Source organism: Vulpes vulpes, chromosome 11, assembly GCF_048418805.1.
Source record: "Vulpes vulpes isolate BD-2025 chromosome 11, VulVul3, whole genome shotgun sequence".
Lineage (NCBI taxonomy): Eukaryota > Metazoa > Chordata > Mammalia > Carnivora > Canidae > Vulpes > Vulpes vulpes.
The window spans coordinates 95,640,609-95,666,174 of NC_132790.1; the positions used below are offsets into that span (position 1 = coordinate 95,640,609).

At 37.8% G+C, this 25,566-nt stretch overlaps 1 long non-coding RNA gene across 1 annotated transcript in view; it reads right to left on the reverse strand.

The window, feature by feature from the left end:
* The window catches only part of LOC112932771 (uncharacterized), a 64,319-nt gene extending 39,045 nt beyond the window's left edge, over positions 1–25,274 (reverse strand). Inside the window, exons 1-2 of the long non-coding RNA XR_011995306.1 lie at positions 25,099–25,274; positions 24,548–24,604 (exon numbers count right to left, since the gene is read on the reverse strand). This is a non-coding gene — a long non-coding RNA (uncharacterized lncRNA). The remainder of the gene's footprint in view (positions 1–24,547; positions 24,605–25,098) is intronic.
* Between the last annotated feature and the right edge of the window lie 292 nt (positions 25,275–25,566).

The following is a 25,566-nucleotide window of genomic DNA, read 5'->3' on the forward strand; positions in this document are numbered from 1 at the left end:
CATAAAAGAAGAGCTTCAACAGATTATCTTCAATGGTCTGGCCTGTTTAAACTGAGAATCCCAAGTGTTGGCAAGAACAAGAAACAAGTGGAACCCTTAAACATGCGTTGCTGGTGAGAGCCTGAAATTGGTATGGCCACTTGGGAACTGTTCAGCATCATCTAGTAATGCTAACCATATGCCTACCATACAACCCAACAATCCATTTTCTAGGAGAGAAAGGAGTATGTATGTCTGCTAGAAGATTTGTTGCATAGTATTTCACCACAAAGTATTTAACCATTCTATTTTCCATGTGCATTTGTGGTGCTGGCCTCTCCTGAGCTATTATGAATGGTGCTGCTCTGAATATAAGGATGAGAGAAGCTAGACAAAAAAACAAAAGTGAAAAATACATACTATAGTCTATAAATATTTTATAACAGATCATCCATTTTATAAATATACTGTTTGTATAAAGTTCAAAACCAGGGGCGGCGAAGCATCTATGCTTTAGAAGGCGGGCTAGTGGGAAGACCTGAGATGGAGCACAGTGCTAGAAGGGGGCATGGGGGAGGATTTTGGGAAGCTGGTGTGTCCTGTTTCTGGGGTGCCTCTTTTGCACGTGTTGGTTATGTGGGTGCATTCGCTTTGTTAACATCTGTCAAACTGCTCACAGTTCGTGTATTTCCACTTTTGTGTTACACTGCAACCAAATCCATACTTTAAAAATTCTGTTATGTAGATGCAATGAAACGCCGGGACACCTGCACCCCGATGTTTCTAGCAGCAATGTCCACAATAGCCAAACTGTGGAAGGAGCCTCAGTGTCCACTGAAAGATGATGGATAAAGAAGATGTGGTCTATGTATACAATGAATATTACTCAGCCATTAGAAACGACAAATACCCACCATTTGCTTCAACGTGGGTGGAACTGGAGGGTATTATGCTGAGTGAAGTGAGTCAATCGGAGAAGGACAAACATTATATGTTCTCATTCATTTGGGGAATATAAATAATAGTGAAAGGGAATATAAGGGAAGGGAGAAGAAATGTGTGGGAAATATCAGAAAGGGAGACAGAACATGGAAGACTCCTAACTCTGGGAAACGAACTAGGGGTGGTGGAAGGGGAGGAGGGTGGGGGGTGGGGGTGACTGGGTGGCGGGCACTGAGGGGGGCACTTGATGGGATGAGCACTGGGTGTTATTCTGTATGTTGGCAAATTGAACACCAATAAAAAATAAATTTATTATTAAAAAAAATTCTGTTACGTACCCAGGCATGTGTTTGGAGTACAGTGTTAAATAAGAAGGATGTAGGCTAGAATGAACACCATGGTCCCTACTGGGAGAGGAAGAGAGCGAGAAGTGGGTATATGTATCCATCCAGCAGGTGGACCAGATACACACCAAATAGTAACAGCAATTCTCTGAGCTTTCGACCCTTTCTTTTGCTTTCTTTCTTTCTTTCTTTCTTTCTTTCTTTCTTTCTTTCCTTTTTTTTTTTGGTACTTTTTCTGGATTTCCTTAGGCGGCCAGATTACACAGAAAGGTAAATGTTATATATAGGTTCCTGCCAGGATTTAGACAAAAAGAATAAACCAATGTTATCAACACAGAGGCTTTGTCTATAGAGGCAAAAGAAAGAATTTTAAGCAATTATCTTCAATGGCCTGGAAAATTGAGTTAAAACATCAACCTGATATGAAATACATATTATGCAGAATATTATTGAGGAGCTGTGAAGGAAACTTGGAAAATATGGTCAACAGATGACTGTCTCTTCAATGTCAGGATCTTCTTGCTTTATGAAGTATCTGAAAAATTGCCTTTTTTTGCCCCCCACGTCCTAGCATATCAGTAACTCACCTACCATTTAGACATTTTAAATGCTGCATCAGAAGTCTCATGAAATGCATTTTAATTAAATAAGGCACAGGATAATCCAGCTTTCTTCTAAATAAGAAGCAAATCAACAAGTAAATATTTTCTCCTTCTCCCTCTTTGGCTGTCTCCCCTCCCACTTCTCTCCTTCCTCCCCCTCCCTAGGACTGCCTTGCCCGGGTGTCTTCCCTTCCCTCCACCTCCCTCCCCTATTTGGTCTGAGTCTTGGGGCTGCAAGTGAGGCTGGAAGGTCCTAAGCTGTACTCTCCTAGTGTCCTTGAAACACAAGCTGAAGAGGAGGCTCCACTCTAAAACTGAAAGTGCAGAGAGAGAAGAGAAAGTGAACAATTCTCAGTTTCTTCTCCCCTCTCCCAGCTCTGGCTCCTCCCCACTCAGTTTCCCAACACAGGCCCAGCTATAGGTCAAGATGAATGCAGCTGCCAACCCTGTGATGCCAGCTTGTTCACACTGACCACTTTTCACATGGTAGGTCACAGAGCAGTAGGGGAAAGGGAAGTGGTGATGCAATATCTAATAGCCAGGCGAGGGGTGGGGGACCAGAAAGCTGTTAGGAAAATAACCAAGATCCGGACAGTGAATGGAGCCTGTATCCACGTGGCTGAGGGCGGCCCTTTTCACCTATCATCATGGCCCGTGCAAAGCAGGTGCTGTCTGCCTCATGAAAGAACAAGAAATAATTGTTTAAATGAGATGACATACATCCAACTTGTTTGAAAACCCTGAAATTCTCCAAATATCAGGGATGAATTACAATTATGAAGATAAATGCTTCAGGGACTTTCAGAGCAACTCATATTTAAAAAGAGTACAAAAACTCAGGAAGATTAATGGGCATCCTAGAAATTCCCCCCAACAAACTCTGAAACCTGCATAGAGACTTTCCGTTTCATGGGGACATGGAAGGTGGGGGGTGGTTTCCACTGAGCCCAGCAGAAGGGAGCAGAAAGGTCACCTTCTCTCAGTCAGCAAATATCTGAAATCCCCTCAGGCAGGATTGTGATATGAGGCCCAAGGACACAGAACACTACAGGATGATATTCCAGGCCAGAGCTGTGAGATCAAGAATCAGCCCCCAAAAGAAGATGGGAAATTGCTCTTCTCACCCTGCTGGAAGGCCAGTCCCCCAGGGACAGAAGCACAGCAAAGGAGGATTGGTTTGGTGCTTGGTCAGCCCACTTGGCAAAACTAGGTGGTGGTTCGAGAAAATGGCCTGGGAGCACCAACTAGGTTCGACTGTTTGATGTCTGAGAGGGCTTTGAGGTGAAGCAGAAACTGAAATGATTTGATAGAGAACCATGAAGGCAGGTGAAGGAGAAAAGGTAGAAGAGGGGCTACTCACTGTAGGCAAGTGAGTCAGCAGGTTGAGAGAGAGGGAGGCTGGGGGGTGTCAGGAAGAAAGAGCACCAGGTAAGAGAGGGGAGGAAACACCCCCAGAAGGAGTGGAATTCACAGCAGAACACAATCTGAAATTGTACAGGCCCAAGAGTTGTGGTTTGGGATGCTCTTATTATTGGGCTGAGGATTGTCTCTAAATAAGTGAACCGTCGGGGCTCTGGGTGGCTCAGGTCATGATCTTGGGGTCCTGGGATCCAGTCCCAGCAAGGAGTCTGCTTCTCCTCTCCCTCTGCCCCTCCCCTGCTCATGCTCTTTCTCTCAAATAAATAAAGAAAATCTTTCAAAGTAAATAAATAAATGAACCATAAAGGATCCAAACTTTTTTTTTAACTTTTCATCATAGAAAAAAATCAACATACAAAAAAGTAAGCAGAATATAAAAATGGCCTTCATATACCTATTACTTCAATAATTGTCAAATCGCAGCTAATCAGGCCTCATCCAGCTTCCATCTATTTCCCTCATTCTCATACTAGGTTTTTGTTTTTGTTTTTTTAATTTTTGTGGTTAAAAATACTCTCACACTAGTTGAAGGCATACTCCAGCTACTGTTCCATTTCATCAGGAAATATAGTATGTATCTCTAAAAGATCAAGATTTCTTTTATTCTTTTTAAATAATCACAATATAGTTATTATACCTTAAAAACAATTTCTTGATATCAGGGGCTACTTTGAAGTCATTTCTATGATAAAGCCTCTCCTTTTGTTGCTGTACCCAAAAGGGCTTATGCATTTTAAAACAACCTAGAAAAGCTAAGGAAACTTTACTAAGAGAAGGGACCAGAAGACTCCATACAACAGCTCTAAAAGACTCTGCTACAGCGTGCCTGGCTGGCTCAGCCTGTGGTGCACGCAACTCTTCATCTTAGGGTTGTGGGTTTGAACTCCACCTTGGGTATAGAGATTAAAAAAAATAAAATAAAATCATAAATAAATAACTACGTCAATTAGTTGCCACAAAAATATTTGAGCTACTTTTGATGACAGCAAAAAATCAGGGGACCCAAGTGACAGGGAAAAGAACATTTTCTGTTCCACTTACCTCGAAGGTTGTGAACTTTTTTGATAGTGCATCCCCCTCTGAAAAATAAAGTCTATTATGCTACTATAGTACGTGCAGCATAAAGTATTTTAAAAACAGCTACCATTAGAGAATGGGATTTAAAAATAGAGACAGAAGTTTTCATTTTTTCCCCCATACCCTAATAAATCATCATGGTCCCCTCCTTGGAGACTACTGCTCTTAATTGCCACAGTTATTCCGAGAGCAGTCTTTAAGCGGGGCTCGGGGGCCAAGTTGGGCAGGTTGAAAATGAACCTGGGGATACTCGTCCAAAGAGTACAAAGAATGATAGAGGTCAGTGGTCTCAATTCTGCTGTACTTTAGAGTCAGCCTAGGAGGTTTTAAGAAATGTGAACACCCAGGCCCCTCCCCACACCAACTAATTAGTAATTCTGGAGGTGGGGTCTGTGAGTCGTTTTTTTTTATTTGTTTTTTTTTTGTTTTTTTTTTTTTTTAATTTCCCAGATGACTCTAACAGGTGGACAAGGTTGAAAAATCAGCGGTATAGGTGTTCAAAAGAAAAGAGTTACTTCACTGGAGAATATCTGTCCTGACTTAAAAGCATTCTGGTCTACTACTTTCCCATGTAAGACTGGGGAAAATGTTTCACTTTTCAATAAAGACAGTGTGAAGGAAAGTGAGAAGAAAAGCACAAAGAAACTTTAGGGTAAAAACCATACCTAATAAAAGAACAGTGAGGTTCTCTTGGAAGGGGTAGTTTTCATTTCCAATTCCAGGTTCTAATTTACTACAGCTTCAACTACCCCAATTTTGACAGACCTTATTTTTCCATTTAATCAAAAACATTTATCCAATTAGATTATTCAAATTATCTAATGACTATTTCATATTGCAATCATGGTTATTTCATAGATCAAAATAATTAATTCTGGCTACTTCATTATTTTGTTTAATCAAGTTTATCTCTCAACTGGGGTGGGGGGGGAGGGAAGTGCCTGACCTTAAAAAAATAATAATAAAAAGACATATTCTATCTCTGAGGAACTGACTTCATCGAATTATCCTGGAGGGAAAAGCAAGTACAAAAACGTGAACTACAGGCAGCTGGAAAGCAAAATTCTGCACAATGAATGACACACCAAATCCTGCAGGGAAATATGCACCACAATACATTATTTCCTGTGACTTCCTGCCCAGGGACACTGAAGAACAGTAAAAATTCTTCCAGAAATTATTTCTTCAGCTGCCTTATTGATGGATTTAGCATAGGTATTTGGTCAGAATTTAAATCATTCTCAAATCCAAGCATGTATATTGACAAATGTTTACACATCTACTCACAAGTGCCACTTGGCTCCTTAAAATGAAGGCTAAAGAAACTCCAACTGGATACCATTTTATCACAAGCCTGGAATGCTAAAAATGCTGTGGCAAAACCATCAATTCATTCATCTGAGTGAAAAAGCCTATAAAATCACAGGCATCTTTGGCCACATCCTTAAATTTCACTATCCTATCAATTCCACAAAAGTTATATTGACATTATCTTTTGTGCTAGAAGCAAAGTTAATCGTCTTCTGCAGGGTACTTAAAGAAAATGAAGCGGGCAATCTAAGTGTGTTTTATGATGTTTAAAGAGACTAAAATGAGCTTATTCCATAAATAGCCTTCCTAAGAAATTCTGGGAAGCCATGAGGGGACTGTGATACTAGCACCTACCTACTGTAGATGACATTGTACATTAGATTGGCCATAGGGACTAGTTAAACTGGGGAAGGGTTGTCCCAACACACTCCAAGTTAGGACAGATAATAACACCAATAATATCTGTTTTATGATTTTGCATAGTACTTCACATTTGTCAATGATTTCTGATGACTTTTCATTTCCTGCTGATGTGCTTATGGCCATAGCTCAGGAACTCCATATCCCTCACCATAATGACTCCTAACTAGTGTCTCACCTACTCCAGCCCTGTCAGCACTGCATCTTGGAGCCTGTCACTTTTGTACTGACTTCCTGGTTCTCACCTCCTACCACCTTCCTATATTTACTTCTCACCTGAGCCACAGGGAGCTTCATGCCATTCCCTAAAATACTGTTTGGTCCCAAACTCGATTCCTTGACCATGCACCATTCCTTTGCTATCCTTCATAAATGTCCTCAATTTCCCTTTGACTGATGGGCATCTGTGGAAGCCTTTCCGGAAAACCCCATGGTTGGCCTTATTAGCTTTTATACTCTCTTAACCTTTGTACGTTCTGTTATCTTCATCATCACTATTTCCAAATCTGGGTTCTTCTCCCTCCACCATCAACCCTAAACAGAAAATGAGCTCCTCCTGGCCATTACTCTGTCACAACCATTTAGTATCCCCAGAGTCCAGCAGGTGCTCAATCCAAGGAACTGATGGATTCAACTGAAGAATGATGGAAAGGATTTTTGTTCCTGTTTGAGGCAAAGAAAATGGAATAACCCAAAGTAGGAACTCAATGCCCTTTCTCACCTAGATCAAAGGTGAGAAATCTATTTTAACCTAAGCCAATTCTGGAAAAATTAGGGATTGCATTTTTTAAGGGTATATAAGATGAAAATATTTTTATTAAATGACAGAAATTCAATGTGGAAAATAGGCACTGAAGATAGTCAATATCTTGTGGATGTGAGAGGCAGCAACATAGAGTATTTATTTTTAATCTTTCATCTGGAAATCCACTTTGGACAGAATTATGAAGTTGTGCTTCATCAAGCAGGATCATTTATTCTTGGCATCTGGATTATGGAGGACCATAGGACCACATGGTTTCCGTTCCTTAAGAAGACTTTTCTTCAAAGGCTGACTTTTTAAATTTATTTATTTATTTTTAATTTTTGCCATCTTTGCTCTGCAAGGGGTCTCTTTAGCTCTTCCTAAGTGGATTCTTCTCCACCCTTGCATCCCTTTGCCTTTGTGAGCCAGGCACTAGAGTTAACACTTAGCAAGTACCCCCTCCCCCTAATTGCTCTTTAGCAGCCTCACATAAAAATTACCCTAAGGGAAATACCTGGATCCATAAATAGTTGTTTACAAACTATGATTCACTGGCTCTCAAGGGGTTATGTAGCAATTTGGGAGACTGGTTGGATGGGGCATGTTTTGACTATTCCATCACCTACAGGCCTTGAGCATTTCTGGAGTCTTTTCATGCTACGAAACCACATGTAACACATAAACACTCCAATTATGTCTACAAGACATCAAAATAGTTATCTAATTTGAACAAATCGACTATTTTTAAAGCATATTCATCTAGGATGGAAGAACCGATTGTTTTTGCCTCATGTAAATGAAAAGAACAAGCATATATTTAAACACATATTTAAAATTTTCTACCTGATTGTATTAGAGTTAAACAGATACCATGATAATATGACTCAAATGATTACTTCTCTGAACCTGTGAGATTACTATGTCAGAGGGGAGGGAAGGGATTATTTTTAGAGCATCTTTCAAGTGCTTTATAATTGCATTTAATCCCTCAGCAGCACTATGAGGTATGTATTGCACAGACCCATTTTACAGATGATGAAATCATGGTTCAGAGAGGTTAGGTAACTTTCCTGAAGAGGTCACATGAATAGCATATGATTGAGCTCGAGTTTGACCTTGGGTCTGTGTGTCTACAAGGCCAGTGCTCTGTCCTTTACATCACACCCCTGCCAGAGGCCCACAAAATTATAAGGAACCCAGAAGATGATCCAGGGCAATGCACTGGGGCCTTACTCCATAACTGCATATAAGGCGAGCCATGCCAGACTGTTGAGTGTGGATTGCTAGTGCCGCACAGCTCCAGGAAAGGAAATGCCTCATCTGTTTAGAAACTCCAGCAGAACAACCCTTACCAGAATGCAGCATTAAGCAAAAGCTTAACTTCACAAATAAAACAAGCAGTGAGTTATCACCTTGGGAAAAGACAAATTTCTCCATGTTTGGATATTTTTAGGTCACCTCTTAAATATATTTTTTGGTAGTTAAATAACTTGATTTTTTATAGTTTTAATCAAAGCTATGCACACACACAGTGTAAAGAATCCAATTTAGGGGGTGGCTCAGTTGGTTGAGTGCCTGACTCTTGATTTCGGCTCAGGTCATGATCTCAAGATTCTGAAATTGAGCCCCATGTTGGTACTCATTGCTCAGTGGGAAGTGTGCTTGAGGACTCTCTCCTTCTCCCTCCAGCCTCTGCCCTTTCCCCCACTCACATTCTCTCTCTCAAATAAATAAATCTTAAAAAAAAAAAAAAAGAAAGAAAAAAAAGAATGCAATTTAGATGGTCTATTGTGAAAAATAGCAGTCCCTCATCCCTCCCCCAGCACCTTTCTCCCCATTCCAAAGGCAACCATGTCCAACATTTTTAGCTATTTGTTTTGTCTGCTTGATTAATTGGCTGAATGATGTTTTTGGTGTTAACTTCCACAATTCTAAATATACTATATTTGTTCAGATTGTTAATTTGATTAACATGACTCTTCACTGTGGACGATAAGGACAAAGTTTCCTTTCAGCTCCTTCTTCCACCCCGTCAGGCACAGCTCCCCTTCTCACCTCTTCATGCACTCAGTATCACAAGATCACAATTTTGGTTCAATTAATACTTAGTGTTTATATTATAGTAAATATATAAATGTTATTTACAGCTAAGATTTGTCATATATATATACTATATTTCTCCTATTCTTTTTGGCTCAGACTTTTGTCTCCCTAGGGTTACTTTCTGTTTGTTTTGCCAAGTACTCTATGTATTATCACTAATTTAACTCCAAGGTCTCCATCAATTATTTAACCTTTTTCTTAAAATGTTCAAACACATCAGGATTCTTTTAATTTCATCTTTCTAAAGAAGCCTCTCCTTGAGCCTTGTAATGTGCATTGATCAGCTGGATAGTCCCAGACACTGGAGACCCACTTGCCACCCTGGCTCCCCCTACCCTGTATCCTGTCTCCATTGCCTTTCTCTGTCTTCATTCCCTCATTTTGGTGCAGCAAGTCCTAACATAGCTTCTGAGAATGGGTATATGAGAGGTGAAAATTTTTGAGGCCTTACATGACTGAAATTCAATTTATTTTCTATGTTTTTATGTTCCCAAATCTCCAACCTTCAATTATTTTCTATATCCTCTGAATCTCATATGATTTGTTACAAATCTCTTAAACAGGTAGACCCACAACTGGCCAGAGTATTCTAGTAACAGTCTGAAGAATGCAATACAAGAATTACTTTGTGATTACTGAATTTGGAACTCTAAATTCCTTCCTGCCACAGTCGCATATTACAGTTATTGTACCTTTGTCTTTCCTGCCTACATGTGTTCCTATTTAGGATTAACAACTCTGTTTTGCCAAGGTCATTTTGAATTCCATTCTTATATTCTAAAGTGCTAATAACCCAATATCTTAGCTTCCGCCGTAAACTGAACTTCATAAATATCATGCAAATTACTAACACAGCACACAAGTTCTTCTAGACTCTCAAACTTGCTGCCATCTCTTTTAATGGCTAATTCAAAAGTATTTCAAACCATTAAACAATTGGAAATCCTGATACATATGACATAATTGTTTCTTTATGAAGGAAAGAGTACTACTTTGTTGAGTTTCAAAGTCCAAGTTCTGGGGGATTTATTGTGGTGCTTTGCAAGGGTGTTCAGCTTCTCCTTTTCAAAGGCAATCTCTTTCCTTATTTATAATTAGGTAGTACATAATTCTTTTTCCAGACCAAGCATCCATTCTGTTAATACTAAACAGATATAATTAAAGAGGCAGCAAGGCATAGTGAAAAAACACTTGCTGGAAGAGGGAGAAGATTAATGCTACTAATGCCAATCTGGGATATCAGATTTGTTGGATATACTAATAATCTAATATTTACTAATCCACTAACTATGTATTGAGCAACTATTAGGTTCCATGTGCTGTGTTAGGCACTAGCGCTATAGAGTGAAAAGGACAGACATGGTCCCAGGCCTTGAGAAACAGGACAACAAATACTGAGCAAGTAAATAACAAGTGGACCATTACAATAATTTATCCTTTATAAGACTCAGTTTCCTTGAGAGTAAAATAAAGAAAACAATAATACTACTTCATGAGCTCCAATGAGCTAAAAGAGTAGAAAAACTTTATCAGCTCTTTTTCTGTACAAACTACAAGCATCTTCTACTAGCCTTGATTTACCAGGGGCAGAGAGCATATCTTACTCATCTGTGAAAGTAGTCATCTCAGTCAGTGGTCAGTGCTTATCAAGTGAGCAGGAAGTCAACATATGTGTGCTGAGCAAGCAATAACTCCAAAAGAAGATGAGTCTACATTTTCACATATGCAAAAATCTTTTCATTTTCTCACCAAGCTTATCCACCCATTCACGAACAAATGAACCTTATGCAGTAGAAAAGCATAAAGTCATATGATAGTGAGATATGTCCCCACTTAGCTTGAATCCAACGCTAAGTTGTGAACATTTGAGTAACTGAAATATTATAACATGTAAGTTTTCATCTATCCCATTTCATGTAACAAGCAGTTTGTCCCAGACAATTTCTGAGAGCAGAGTACAATTTTTGGAGTGTCCAACAAAATTATTTGAGATTTGGAAAGCACCTAAATAAGACACACAGAACAAGTCAATTACTTTGAACTTCAATATGAGATGTAAAACAAAACAAAAAAACTCCCAGCAAAGTTTCAGCCTACAGAACAATTTTCGAACAATGCTAAAACACATTCAAATAAGTGTAGGAAAATGTCAACTGACCTGCTTCCCGGCAAGTCTATAGGATAAATGTTCTTTAAATCTTTGGACGCTAAAATTTGTGTAGCAGACAGAGGATTTTACCATGCAAGGTAATTATTTTGGTTTTATTCCCCCCACAGGGCCTAAGGAATAGCTGTGATTTCTTTTCTCATAAAACCACAGAATAAAAGGCCTGGAAGGGGGTCTAGGAATTGTCCATTGCAGCTTCTTTATTTTTCAGAGGAGGGAAAACAGAGGCCCAGAGAGGTGAGATGATTTGCCAGTTCCAGAGCTGGGATGAGAACCAATGTCTCCTCTTCTCTGGGACAGGAAGCAGCAGCAGCCTGCTGAAAACATTGCCTGGTATCCCGGGAATTTGCTTGTCTGCTGTGTGGAGATAGTCTGACCTTGGAGAGTCTAATTCCAAGACAGTTACACATACATTCCTGCTAAAGATGCATCTTCATTTTAATAGAATGGCAGACCAATACCTCCAGTTGTTTTCTATTTTTTTTTAAAGAATAGAAAAATAAAATTATCTCATATTATAAAAATTCTACTTCTTAATATAAGTAAATAGAAAGTTCTCCAGAGAAGCTTACTCAACCACAGCAGTGGTTCCCAACACACTAGCCTAATTAACTAGTACAACCCAAAGCCTGTACTGGTCTATCGTTTCTTTCATGTGCCAGGCAATGACCTCCTGCCCACTTCCTATCCACCCAAGATTCTCACTATCAGCTCTTCTCCTCAAAGCCATCCATAAAAAGTTCAACCCCTTTATCTTGGCCTCTCCTTCCACCATCATGAGATCACAAAACAAGACCAAAACCCAGAAAGTAGTTTGTCTTCACAAGTTTGGGAATATCTAATCTGCTGGCTCATAAATTATAAAATGGAGTAATATAGAGAACACAGGCCTGAAGAACATGCAGACCCAGTGCAAATATGGTTCTAGCTCTAAACTCTTGAAGAAGTCTTCAATCTTTCTAAGGCTCAGTTTCTTCATCTATAAACTGGAGATGCTAATGGTTATCCCATGGAGTTGCTATAGAGATTAAACGAAGACACCTTTAAGGATCTACCACACTGCCTGGCACACACTTTAAGAACTAACTCTTTTCTACTCTCTCTCTGCTGCCCACTTTTTCTCCATTTTCTAGGAACCCTGTTGAATATGCAAGTAGTGTCATTTGTTATATAATTCTATTTTTCTATATATTTGGAATTATTAAAAATTCAAAATTATAAAAATTTCAAAATAAAGTTATTAAAAATGATCATTCCCTAATGTTCACAATGTTTAGTAAATATAAATAATCTTTCAATCATGCAGATTTGGGTGATAATATATTTTTAAAAAACAATACTTTACGGGATCCTTGGGTGGTTCAGCGGTTTAGCGCCTACCTTTGGCCCAGGGCGTGCTCCTGGGGTCCCAGGATCAAGTCCCGCATTGGGCTCCCAGCATGGAGCCTGCTTTTCCCTCTGCCCACCCCCCATCATGAATAAATAAATAAAAAATCTTTAAAAAAAAAAACACAATACTTTAGAAGCTAGAGAATGACATTTTATGCATACTGAGACATGCCATAGAATAGCCAATGTTCTTAGGGAGGTTTTAGTCTAATATGTAAGCTATACAACAAAGCTATAGCAGTTGACCATCTTAATTATTGCTTATGAAATACTATTCTGATCATGGATATATTTGGAAAACATTTTTTATCAAAAATATTACCTACTTTTAAGTATATAAACACTGCTAAATTGGGTATCTTTTTTAAAAATGTTGTTTTATTATCAGTTATCATATACAGCCTGAATGCTGATCAACAACCAATGAAATCATATTCAGTTTGATGCATTTAAGTAAAATTAGTGAGTTCATGGTTCAGAATGGATATTTGTCTATATTTTTTAGAAGGTACTATTCTCCACCTAAGAGACGGTATTTTGCCCTTTGTGATAAAATCTCATGCCATTTTTAAACTAAGGTATAAAATACAAATATTTTAATCCATGGTTCTGTGGGTTTCTTGGAACTAATATGGTTAAATACTTAGGGCCAATTCACTTGGTCTCTCCAAATTTCAGTTTCCCAAGTTAGATGGATATAAATATATTTATAATAATACCTTTCTTTTAGGGATCCCTGGGTGGCGCAGCGGTTTGGCGCCTGCCTTTGGCCCAGGGCGCGATCCTGGAGACCCGGAATCGAATCCCACGTCGGGCTCTCGATGCATGGAGCCTGCTTCTCCCTCTGCCTGTGTCTCTGCCTCTCTCTCTCTCTGTATGACTATCATAAATAAATAAAAAAAAAATTTTTTTAAATAATACCTTTCTTTTAAAGAGTTCATAATGTGTTGAACCATTTTGTTATTAATTCTGAAGCATTTGTTAGGCTTAGTAGAAGCTATCTATTAAATTTAGTTGACCTAATGGGAACCACAGCCATGGCTGAATGACTTGCCCAAGATCATACAAAGAGTTATAACGATCAAATGATATGACACATGGCAAAAGTTTGACAACCATAAAGTACTATGCAAATTCAAGGTATGACCAGAAATATAAATAGATCTGTGATGAGTTCTTGTAGTCATTGACTACTATTTTTAATATTCTTTTCCCTTGACTTTCTGACCAAAACTAAAATAAAACTTGCCACCAGAAAAATCTCATAGAGCATACGAAGTATACAGAACTCCTTGAAAATACAGTGCCATGTTATCTTTATGGGTATTAATAGTGATCCTGCTATTGAAGTAGCCTCTATGATTTATTTACTTTTTTTTTTTAAAGAATAAAACAATTAAGTTTGGAATTCTGACCAAACTCTAACTTGGGAGTTGACTTTCAATACTTCAAATCTCTCCTGCTGCATCTACTGATTTTCCTACTTGGCTGGAGAATTACTGAGAAATCTTGTAATGCATTCTAAGTATGTGCTACATGACGCCCTCTACACAGCTACAGAGTATCAGCAAAAGTTGTGTATTATTTTTCCTTATTCTCAGAACTGTTTCAGAGTATAATGAGCTGCCTCAGAGGGGTCTGAAGCCTTCTAATGAAAGGTGTTTAGGACGTGCCAAATACCATGGTTGCTATGAAAATTATCAACCAACTAGAAACATTAGCTATTTTATGCCAAAAAAAAAAAACAGTGTTTTAACAATGATTCATTTTTTGGTCATTAGCTGATTATCCTAAGTTCTCATTATCTTGAAACTATATTGGTACCAAGAAAAAAATATGTTTTCAAATTTGGCTTCTTTTATGTGATGGTTCCATCTCTCATGTACCAACCATAAATTCTTTGCCTCTGGGACTGCAAATAATTCAGCATGTAATGGAAAGTTAGTATCACATGGCAAGACATTTGTTCCCATTGCAGAGTGAGGCCAGCTCTGAAATTCAAACCCTAATGAGAACAAGTATGTAAATGAGAGTAGCCAAACTAAACAGATGAAGAAAACAAAGCCTAGGGAGTCTATAAAAGACATTTTTTTAAGCCTAGGTATTCATTAACCCATAGCATTTAGACTCTCTGAGTTAAAAATAGAGCTGCCTTTCCAATAATTTGTTACTATCATGACATATCTATAGACCTACATTTAAAAAACTATATGGGGAGAACTTTTTACCCACATAGTAGATCTGTTTATTAAATTTTCCTATGAAAGGGAATGTTATTTAAACTAGACTATTATACCAAATATTGAAAATGTTTTAATGTGGCTTAAATTAATAAGATTAATAATGGCTAGTGTCAAAGGAATGTGTATTCATGATCAAAATTTCAATCTGTGCTTTCTATGGAATACTAAAGATGCTGTGTTTTCAAGGATTTCTCCATATGATCTGATGTTAGCTTGGATATTTCCTCAACTTTCTGCAAATATAAAAATTAATTCAACAAAAAAGTTAAAAATTTTGTCTAATAATTAAAATGAATTCTTTTTTATTTCCTCTTAAGGATACATGTTTATAGAAGCACCTACTTTTTGCAGGGAATTTCTCACTGTGCCAATCTTCCATGATTTTAGACATATTTATTGCTTTACTTTCATAATGTTGAATGAAAATGTAAGATGTAAAAATGGAAAATTCATTTATACAATATTTATTAAGCAACTAAAATATGCCAGCCTCTATTATAGACCTTAAGAATGCAAGAATGAACAAGAGGTGTGCCTGGTTGGCTCAGTCCGTCAGGTGTCTGACTCTTGGTTTCAGCTCAGGTCATGATCTCAGGGTCCTGGGATTCAGCTCCACCCTAGACCCACCTCTAGTGGGGAGTCTGCTTGAGATTCTCTCCCTCTGCTCCTCCTTGCCCTACTCCATCCACCCCCACCAAATAAACACATTTTAAAAACAAAAAAATGAATGAACAAGACAGATGAAAACCCTTGCCCTCCTAGGAGCAAGCCATTTTAGTGTAGGAAGATAGACGATAAACAAAATAAGGAAATGACATAATGTATTAAAAGGTAATAAGGGCTACAGTGAAAAATAAAATAGGAAAGAGGATGGGAATGGAAGAGGCTTACAGTTTTAAATAGTGTAGTCAGGGTAGGCCTCACTGAGAAGGTAACATTTGAGCAAAGCTTTGAAGGAGGTCAGGAAAGTAAGGATACAAACATCTCAGGGAATAAGCAGAAGGTACAGGAAATGCAAAGGTCCTGAGGCAGAGAATGACCTTGGGGAATGAGACAAAAATTAGCATATTTGAGTGTTTCCAAAGCTGAAGCAAAAACATTTTGTGGACCTATTTATTTGTTGGCTGCCGCATGCAACATCAAGACTCTAAACTTGTCCTTTGGGAATCTAGATTCATAAAATATGAGAACCAAAAATAGTCATCCTCTCTCAGTCACCTCCTTATTTTACAGATAAAGAATATGAGACCCAGAGAGGTTATGACCTATTAAAAGACACATAGCTGCACAGAAAGCTGCAGAGCCCACAAAGGTTTCCTAATACTCCATTTTCGTTCAATTTTACTTCTCACATTTTCATCACATTTCTGTCCTTTGTGTCTCTTTAATTTCTTTTAAATTCCTTTTTAACTTCATAAATTAACTCTTTAAAGTGTCTTTGCATTAATTTGATTCAACTGAAAAGGCACTAATGGTTCCTAATGTTATCTTTCGATGGGATTCAAATATATACTATTCCTCAGGGGCAGTTTATCTTTAGACAGCAATTATGAGGTGTTATGTATCACATGACTAAAATTGTCTTGTCTGTCATTATACCTTTCCAAAGGTACATTTGGTTTAGGTGGTGCATGGGGGTACATTTTTTTACTATAAAAGTAATACATTCAGATAATAATTCTATGTGATTGTTGTAGAAAATTCGGAAAATATTTTTAAAAATCAAGCATAAAAGGCCAATAACCTCATCACCCAGGGATAGCCACTTTTTAAATTTTGATGCATTTTCCCCCGAATTCTTTTACTATGCATACGTGTAATTTTCTTTCAGAGATGAGATGCAATTTTGTTTAATGTCTCTTAACTCAATATTATACCATATTTGTCATGTTTTTAAAAAATCGTAAAATGATAACAAATGTTCATCTTTAAAATGTTTTGCTCTTTTGAAAATTGAAGTCAACTACAGGGCAGCCCAGGTGGCTCAGCGGTTTACCGCCGCCTTCAGCCCAGGGCATGATCCTGGAGACCCAGGAGACCCAGGATCGAGTCCCATGTCGGGCTCCCTGCACAGAGCCTGCTTCTCCCTCTGCCTGTGTCTCTGCCTCTCTGTGTGTGTGTGTGTGTGTGTGTCATGAATAAATAAATAAAATCTTTAAAAAAAAAAAGAAGTCAACTACAAGCTCATTAATTAGATGAGGTATATAAACTTTGTATAAAGTAATATTTTCCTACCCATAACAAGGGACTATCATAAAGTAATATGATCAACAGTTGTAAGTTTCATAATTAAGTTGTAAAATAATTTAAGAGTCTTGGAATGATATTTAACAAAAATGCAGCAATGGAACACGTGTATCCCTTTTAAAGAATTTGAACAACCTTGGTGTGCTACCCTTTTCTCTTTTTAGTCTTAATGCTTTATAATCGTATAAACATCTAGTGCCATCAAATAATAAACAATATATTTCACAAGTATTGGATAAGATAAGCAATCTTTCTTTCCCTTTTTGTTTGGAATTTATACCAGCCCATTCACCCTTACATTGGGGCAGATAGCACAAAACTTCTAGGTGTTTCTTCTCCCATGTTTCACTAGGAAAATAACTTTGTGTGCTTCAGAGAAAATAATGGCCTACCCATCTATCTCTGCTGAAGCTCTCAGACATGTTCGCTCGCTACTGAGTTTACCATGGTAAGAATAAATTTAACATTCATAGACATAAACCTGGAATTGAAAGAAGATAAAGGAAAGAGGAAAGTGGCCAGCCCAGTTGTCCCCACCACCAGTGCACCAGAGTGCAACCTCATTAAAAAAATGCTACTCTAGCCTTCTCTTACTAATAAAAAACTAGCCCAAGAAACAGTAAAAATCATCCACTGTTCAATTGTACCTGACAAGAAAGAAAGAAAATGCAATGTATCAATACAGAAGTGTATGGCCTTGCCTCCTTTCTTCATAAAGATCCCTTCTTTGTGGCTCTTTTATAACTAACTGAATGTTTCACATCATTCCTAGATTTATCTATGTATATTTTTATCTCATTGGAAAAATGAGGCTCAGCCCTGAGCCTCCCTAAAATTAGCTCTACTTGTTAGAAGTTCTCCTTGTCAGGTGGTTCTATCACACTTATCTAATAATTACCTTTAAACAAAAATGCTTTCTTTTTCACTGTTGTTCAGAGTTGGGTTTTTTTCTTTTTTTTTCCAAGTGGGGCATTTCAAGTTCTTGAGCAATCAAAATCACTGACTGTAAGTCAGTTAAGGTTTTACTGAGAAAAAGACTTCCCTCTTACAGGTATTTAATGAGCTATGCTGCAAAGTTGTTAAATCTCTATTTTAAAAATGTCATAGAGATTGTTAAATATTTCTGCCATTTTGGTATGACACAAATAATTACAGCCATATAAAATGAAACTTACCTCTGACTATTTTTTAACAGATCTTTCTGAACACAATACACAACATATTCTAAACTGTGAGAAGTTAAGAAAACAGAGAGGTTTCTTTTTAAATGCAAATCCGATCATGTTAATCATCTGCTTGTAACCCTCCTGTGGCTTCCTGTTACATTTAAAATAAACTGCAAGCTCCTTCACTTGGCCAACAAGGTCCATAAGATGTAGCGCCTGCCTACTTCTCAAATGTCCACAGTGCCCTCCCCACAACACCCTGGTTTCCACCAAACAACCATTGTCTTGTACCTGCTTCTCTTTCTTAAAGATGGCTATTGATAAAGAGCCCACCTGCCAGATGTCTAAGGTGCCCTTCGCCCCACCTTCCATTGAGTTTTGTTTCTTCTTAACACTTATGAATCTTTGAAATTACCACATCATTCATTTATTTCTTCGGTGTCTGTTCCTGTACTAAAATATAAGACCTATTAGAACAAAGACTTTACAGGATGCCTGGGTGGCTCAGTCAGTGGAGCATCCGCCTTCAGCTCGGGTCATGATCTCCGGGTGCTGGGAACGAGCCCCACGTCTACTCCCAGCTCCTGTTCTCTATCTCTGTTGCTATCTCTGTATCTCTCAAATAAATAAATAAAATCTTAAAAAATAAAAAAGAACTTTTTTGGCTAGTTCACAACTGTTCCCCAAGTCAAGCAAAGAGGTCAGCACATGGTAGTCTTCTAAATATATGTTAGATGAATGAACAGAGAAATATTTGGAGCTGTTTGTTCAAAATACAAGCTTGATTTTACTACGAGAATTTTTTTCTTTTATCAAAATACTTCAAATGAAATATTAATAAGCACAATTATTTTAAATACAGTAATTAAGCTTAAGGAAATCCAGCAGAGAATACGTGGAAAATATCAACGAATCATTATCATATAATTTATATTTCCTTAAAATACGCATTTTTGTGAAAGGGTTGATCTTTTTTTCTTTAAAGGGTAGAATCACTGTATTGATGGAGAACCTATAAAACAAGTATGAATGAAATATTTATAAACTAAAAATCTCGAATTAAGTCAGCTCTTGAATAAACACCTGCAATATGCAAAAAAAGATTAGAATCAAATCCAGAAGAAACGGAGTGAAGATGGAAAAAATATTCTAGATATTTGAAGATAAAAATATCTTTGTATCTAGTTAATTTAATTAAAAAAGAAAAAAAATAAAAATAAAAAAGAGGTAAATGTCACAAAATGGGTGTCATAGTAATACTGTTATGATTATTCATTAGATGTATGATGGCCAAAACTGTACAGATCTTTGGTTAGCATTTCACCTTGATTTTGAATTTTCCCCCATATCCTTATTTCTTACTAGCCTCCTTCTTTTTCAAAGATCCCAGGTTATAGCTGGGGGAGAGGAGTGAAAATTAATTTGTGGAGAAGCAGCTCATCACATGAGCATTTTAAGTAACACCCAAATCCTGGATCCATGGATCATGGGTTGAGCTTTTAATGAGTATGAATGCTGCAAAGTAGGATTTCAAGTATTCTAAAGTTAAATGCTAGAAGTGTTTTGTTTCCAATAACTAAAGAGCTACTTATTTTAGAATTAAAATGTAACTGCTAATACAAAATAGTCAAGATTATATTTGTGCCTTTCAACCATTGATTCCTATGAATTAAAATTAGTCCAGGGGCGCCTGGGAGGCTCAGTCAGTTAAGCGTCTGCCTTCAGCTCAGATCATGATCCCAGAGTTCTGGGATCAGCTCTGCATCAGACTCCTTGCTCAGCAGGGAGCCTGCTTTTCCCTCTCCCTCTGACTGTTGCTCCCCAGCTTGTGTTCTCTCTCTCTCTCTCTCTCCCTCTCTCTCTGTGTGTGCCAAATAAATAAAATTTTTAAAATTAGTCCAATCAGCCAGGTCAGAATGACCACCAGATTATCAGTCGACACTTAGATCATCCTTCATGTCCAAATCCAGCTTGTACAAGTTTCTACACTCAAACACATTTTTTTGAACTTCCTAAGCTGATAATAGTAACGTATGGAACTAACCCTAACCTAGAAGTCTAGAAATTGACAATGTCTTTCAATGTTCTTTTGTGCGTATTAAAGTCACAACTTAAAATTACAGGTATACTACCATTTGAAGCGATACATAATTACACTGTGCTTATACCAACTTCACATATACAAGAAAGACAGAATAGATGGTATGATTCACCTTACCAAAGGATATCCCATTAAATGTCCTTAAATAACTAGCTCATCTATGACAGAATACAGCTTCCTCATAAAATCATGTATACCTAGGAACTTTTTAAAAGGTTTTTATGCTATTTGTTTGTTTTTTAAAGATTTTATTTATTTATTCGTGAAAGACACAAGAGAGGCAGAGACACAGGTAGAGGGAGAAGTAGGCCCCTTGCGGGGAGCCTGATGCAGGACTCGATCCCATAATAAACAGGTGTCCCTACTTATTTATTTTTTAAAGATGTATTTAATTATTTGAGAGCACACAAGTTCATGAGAGAAAGAAAGAGAGAGAGAGGATGGTAGGAAGAGCTGGACTCTGGGCTCCATCTCCCAACCCATGAGGTCATGACCTGAGCTAAAACCAAAAGTCGGACACTTAACCAGCCACCCAGGTGCCTCTACTCTATTTTTTTAAGAAAATATCTACACCCATTGTGGGGCTCAAACTTACAACCTCAAGATCAAGAGTTGCATGCTCTACCCACTGAGCCCGCCAGGCGCCCCAAGTAACTTTCTTTTTTAATTAATGAGCATTGAAAATATTACTGTCAATAGTATCACATTACGTAGCCATCTTTTCTTCCAAAGTCACCAAAACACTGCCACATGTTATCTTTTTTCTTTCCACTCTCTCAGTGGAATTGGTAGTTTAACACCTCACTACCACAATGTTGCTTCTTTTTAGTAATGGGAAATTGAGGGATTAATAGATTTGTCAATAGTCACAAAACAAGTTTACAACAAAATTTAAATTTACCTTAAAATCTTTTTTTAAAAAAGGAGGCAGGGGGCACCTGGGTGGCTCAGTCAGCTAAGCATCTGCCCTTGGCTCAGGTCATGATCCGAGGATTTCGAACACCACATTGGGCTCCCTGCCCAGTGGGGAGCCTGCTTCTCCCTCTCCCCTGGGCTTGTGCTCTCTCTCTCATATAAATAAATAAAAGCTTAAAAAAAAACTGAAGCTTACTCTTGATTTCAAGTTTTCTCCAATTAGGCAATATAGATTTACTTAATTTTATCCCAACTGGTCACAAACAATATATATATAATATATATATACATATATAAAAATATATATATATAATTATATAATTTAAATAATATATGTTATTTATATAAACAGTATATATAATCATTTAAATAATTACATATATTATTTAAAGGTGACATAATAACTAACAGATTATCTATTGAAGTTGCAGCATTAAGCTAGATTTCAGAACCACAGAATATTTTAGATTCTAAATTAAGTGCCACAATAGAAGAAAATAGGCTTTAAGAGGAAATTATATTTATTATTAGTTTGAAATGCACTATTTTCTTCCATCAGATTGCTACATTTTGCCAGAACTTCAAAGATCTTTGGGACTAAAGGGAATCTTCACTATTAAAAAAGACAATATTGTTTCATGGTATATCAAACTTTAGATTATCTAATAGAATTTTTCTTAAATGTGAAAATCTATACACTTCATTTGCTCTCAAGTGATGAAAAGATTGTGCATGTCAGATTATGTTTTCTTTCATAAAAGTATTTATGGAGTTTCACCAGGTTTAGAATTCTTTCATTGTAGTTTGTTGTTGTTATTATTTTGTTTTTGTTTTTTACTTTTCAGATATTATACAATGACCTCACTGCAAGGGATTAATAGTAAGATATGGTTCCAGAAATGGAACCCCAGGAAAATCATAGTAATAAATCAAGTACTACTTGTTTAGGCAACTGATATTTATTTCTAGCAAATGCTCTTTGGAACCTGAAAACTAGTCCTCCATTTTGTATTTTTCTAACAATTTGGTGATAAAAATATAGAAAGTAAAGATAAGCTATTTCTAGATCCCAGAAAAAGTTGTCAGCTAGGATACAGGCTGTCCAATTCTTTCCTTTTTTTAAAGATTTTATTTATTTATTCATGAGAGACACACAGAGAGAGGCAAAGACACAGGCAAAGGGAGAAGCGGGGAGCCTGATATGGGACTCGATCCCAGAACTCTGTGATCACAACCTGAGCCAAAGGCAGACGCTCAACCGCTGAGCCACCCAGGTGCCCACAGGCTGTCCAATTCTTAAAGCAAACAGGGAGGGCTCAATAAATGTCACTGACTGGTAGTATTAACGCTTAAGGGTTACTTCTCTTATCTAGGTAGTTGCTTAGTTCTCCTGAAAGTATGATTTTCTTTTCTCTATCCCAGATTAGCTAGGTAATGTGCTATTACTGCTTTAAACGTATGATGTATTTGTTGAAAACAATAAAAAAGGTTGTCTTGAGTATCTACAGTTCACATTCCAGGATCTTGTGACCGTGAAACAATTTACCATCTGGTACTGATATGGTTAGATAATAACCTAGTAGAATTCGGAGTATGATACTCTCAGATGAAATCTTGCTAGTAGTTGTGGTGTTTTATTTTGTTTGGTTTTGGTTTTCTTGGTCATCAGTGGAAACAGTCCTTAGTTTCTAAGTTGTTGCAATTTTTTTCTTTCTCCCTGCATTGTTCTTCCTAAACATACCTCCCCTACATGGCTTTAAAGTAAATCGTTGGGGGGAGGTACCAGACTTAGGACAGTCAAGTTGGGTGCTTGGGAACAGTAATCAAGGATTCCCACAGTTTCCACATGTGGTTTTGGGGTGTAAGCATAGAGCTAGGATACTCCCATTAAGACCCTTGGTCTTGAGTTTTGGGACTCCAGAGACCTCTCCAGTTCAATGAGTTAGGCTACCATGTTACTTATGACCAACTTTCCACACACACACACACACACACACACACACACACACAGAGCATGTATACTGATGCGTACATCTGGTTTCCTATCACTTTAAATAGTGGAGGTTTCTAATCCTTCGTGGGCCAACCATGCATTACACAGTACTGTGTAGCTTTATGACAGTTCTATAATTTGTTTTTCTGTGCAAAATGCTTTTGAACCTATTTGTAACAACCAGAATTTTTATTATTTCTTCATAGCAGCTTTATGCAATAAATTCTCTACATTTCTAAGGAGCAAATGTATAAAAGAAGCTAGAGCCTTTAAGACTTTTGGAAAACTTACTTTCAAGAGAACAATTTTATTCATGCAGAAATCCTTAAGCATATAAATAAAACATTTTAACTTTACACATCTGATTTTAGGCCAAGATGTCTTTTAACATCTTTAACCCTTATTCTTACCCCCCCATATATGTATATATATATATATATATATATATATATATATATATATATCCCACTTACTGATCTCATCTAAATTATCTTTATCATTACTTCGATTTCATAATAAATCCTTAATGTGTTCTTTAAGGAGAAATAATCCTACACCTTACTTTAGATTTTTCCTTTAAGTGTGAGATTTAAGATTATCACAACAAGTAATCAAGTTTATGTAAGAAGATCATGTAATGGGATAGGCAGGCATCTGATGCTTATTTTTCCAAAATTAATCACCATTGTTAACAATATGGCAAATCAATCCAAAGTCAAATTAAGCTTTTTTAAGTCTGTATTGGATTTAATAGTTGATCTTACTTATTAATGGAGCATATAGCTAACAATTACTAAAATTACAGATTTAGAAATGAAACATTCCATTAGCTATCTCTGCCACAATAGCAGCATAATGTTACACTTTGTTCCTTTACTCTCTCCCATCTTCTTTAAGAAACAGGGATGTTATTATGTGGTCTTATTTCACATCCTGACCTCATTCACTTGGGTTTGGAGGACATGGTTTCCACTAAGGCTGAGAGACGTGTGTAGGTTATTTACAACTAAGGGCCTGGAAATTCTCTGTAAACTGCCATTATCAAGACATCCTTTGCGATAAAAAGTATTTCTACTCTTCGAAGATTAGAGAACCGAGTGTAATGATTAACTGATTTATGCAAGTTATAATGATAGGACTCCTGAAGCTGTGATGTGTACGAAATGTTGATTTCCAGCAAGATTTCTTGGATTTTACTTACATGATATATTCGTGTGTCAAAGTTCAAGAGCCACCTTTCCCCCCAATTTTTTTTTTTTTAACCGTTTAAGAGAATGCACTTTCTTTTGCCAGGAAGTAGCTTAAAAAGATGAGAAAAATCTCTCCAGCACTTTACAGCCGCTCTCTGAACTGGGAGAGGAAAGGGGGCTTCCTCCTGACTTACTCTGGTTGTTCATGGCCCAATTCAAACCTTGTAACACTCTGGCTCCAACTGAGGGTTCTAGGATAAACAAAAGAAACATTTATGGAGCCCGTAAGCTGCTTTCTTGCTGAAAGTCAAAAAAAAAAAAAAAAAAAAAAAAAACAGTCTCTGGAGTTTAAATGAACTCTTGGACGCTGAAATCACAGCAGAGTCGGGAAAATTAGGAATAGGCTGGTAACCTCTCATCTTTTTTGAAACTGACCTCACCCTGGGCGAGTAACCATCTCCTGATGCCATTGTTGGAGACAGAATTTCTGGCTGAAAAGATCAGTTTTCTGACTCAGTCTGGCTTAGCTGCTCCCGGTTAATCATCCCCATTTCGCCTCTGACTCTAGTGGTCAGCATCTATCTCCCGAAGACTTTTTTAAGGGACTCGCTCCCCCTAAGCAGCGCCCCTCTTTATCCTGCCTCGATCCCCCCTCACCCCCATTTCTATCGCCCCCCGTTTCTCTTAAGGTTTTTTTTTTTTTTTTTTTTTTTTTTTTTGCTAAACATTAGACACAGCACATGACCTCCATCCAGCGCTCCGGCGTCTCGGAACAAAACCGGCTGGCGCGGTCGTCCGGCTCCTCCAGGCTGCGCACTTCGGAGGCTCCGCGCTCTTCAACTCCTAAAGACCTGCAGCGTAAATGTTAAATTCAAAAAAAAAAAAAAAAAAAAAAAAAATTTAAATTTCAAAAAAAAAAAGCTCCCTTTTTTTATTTTTTTAAACCTTTAGCCCCGCCCACCCCTCCCCTCCCCTCCCCACCCCTCCCCTCCCCTCCCCAAGCCTCCACGCGAAACTGCAGGAAACCGGAGGGGGCGGGGCGCTGACGTCACGACGCCGGCGCGTCACGGAACGGCGGCGGCTGCGGCGCTGGCGGTGGCTGCGGCAGCGGCGGCATTTTAGTCGACAGAGGCGGCGGCGGCGGCAGCGGGGCTGCTGCTCCTCCCAGCATCCCTGGCGCGGCCATTTCAGCCCCATCTTGGCCGAGGGGAGG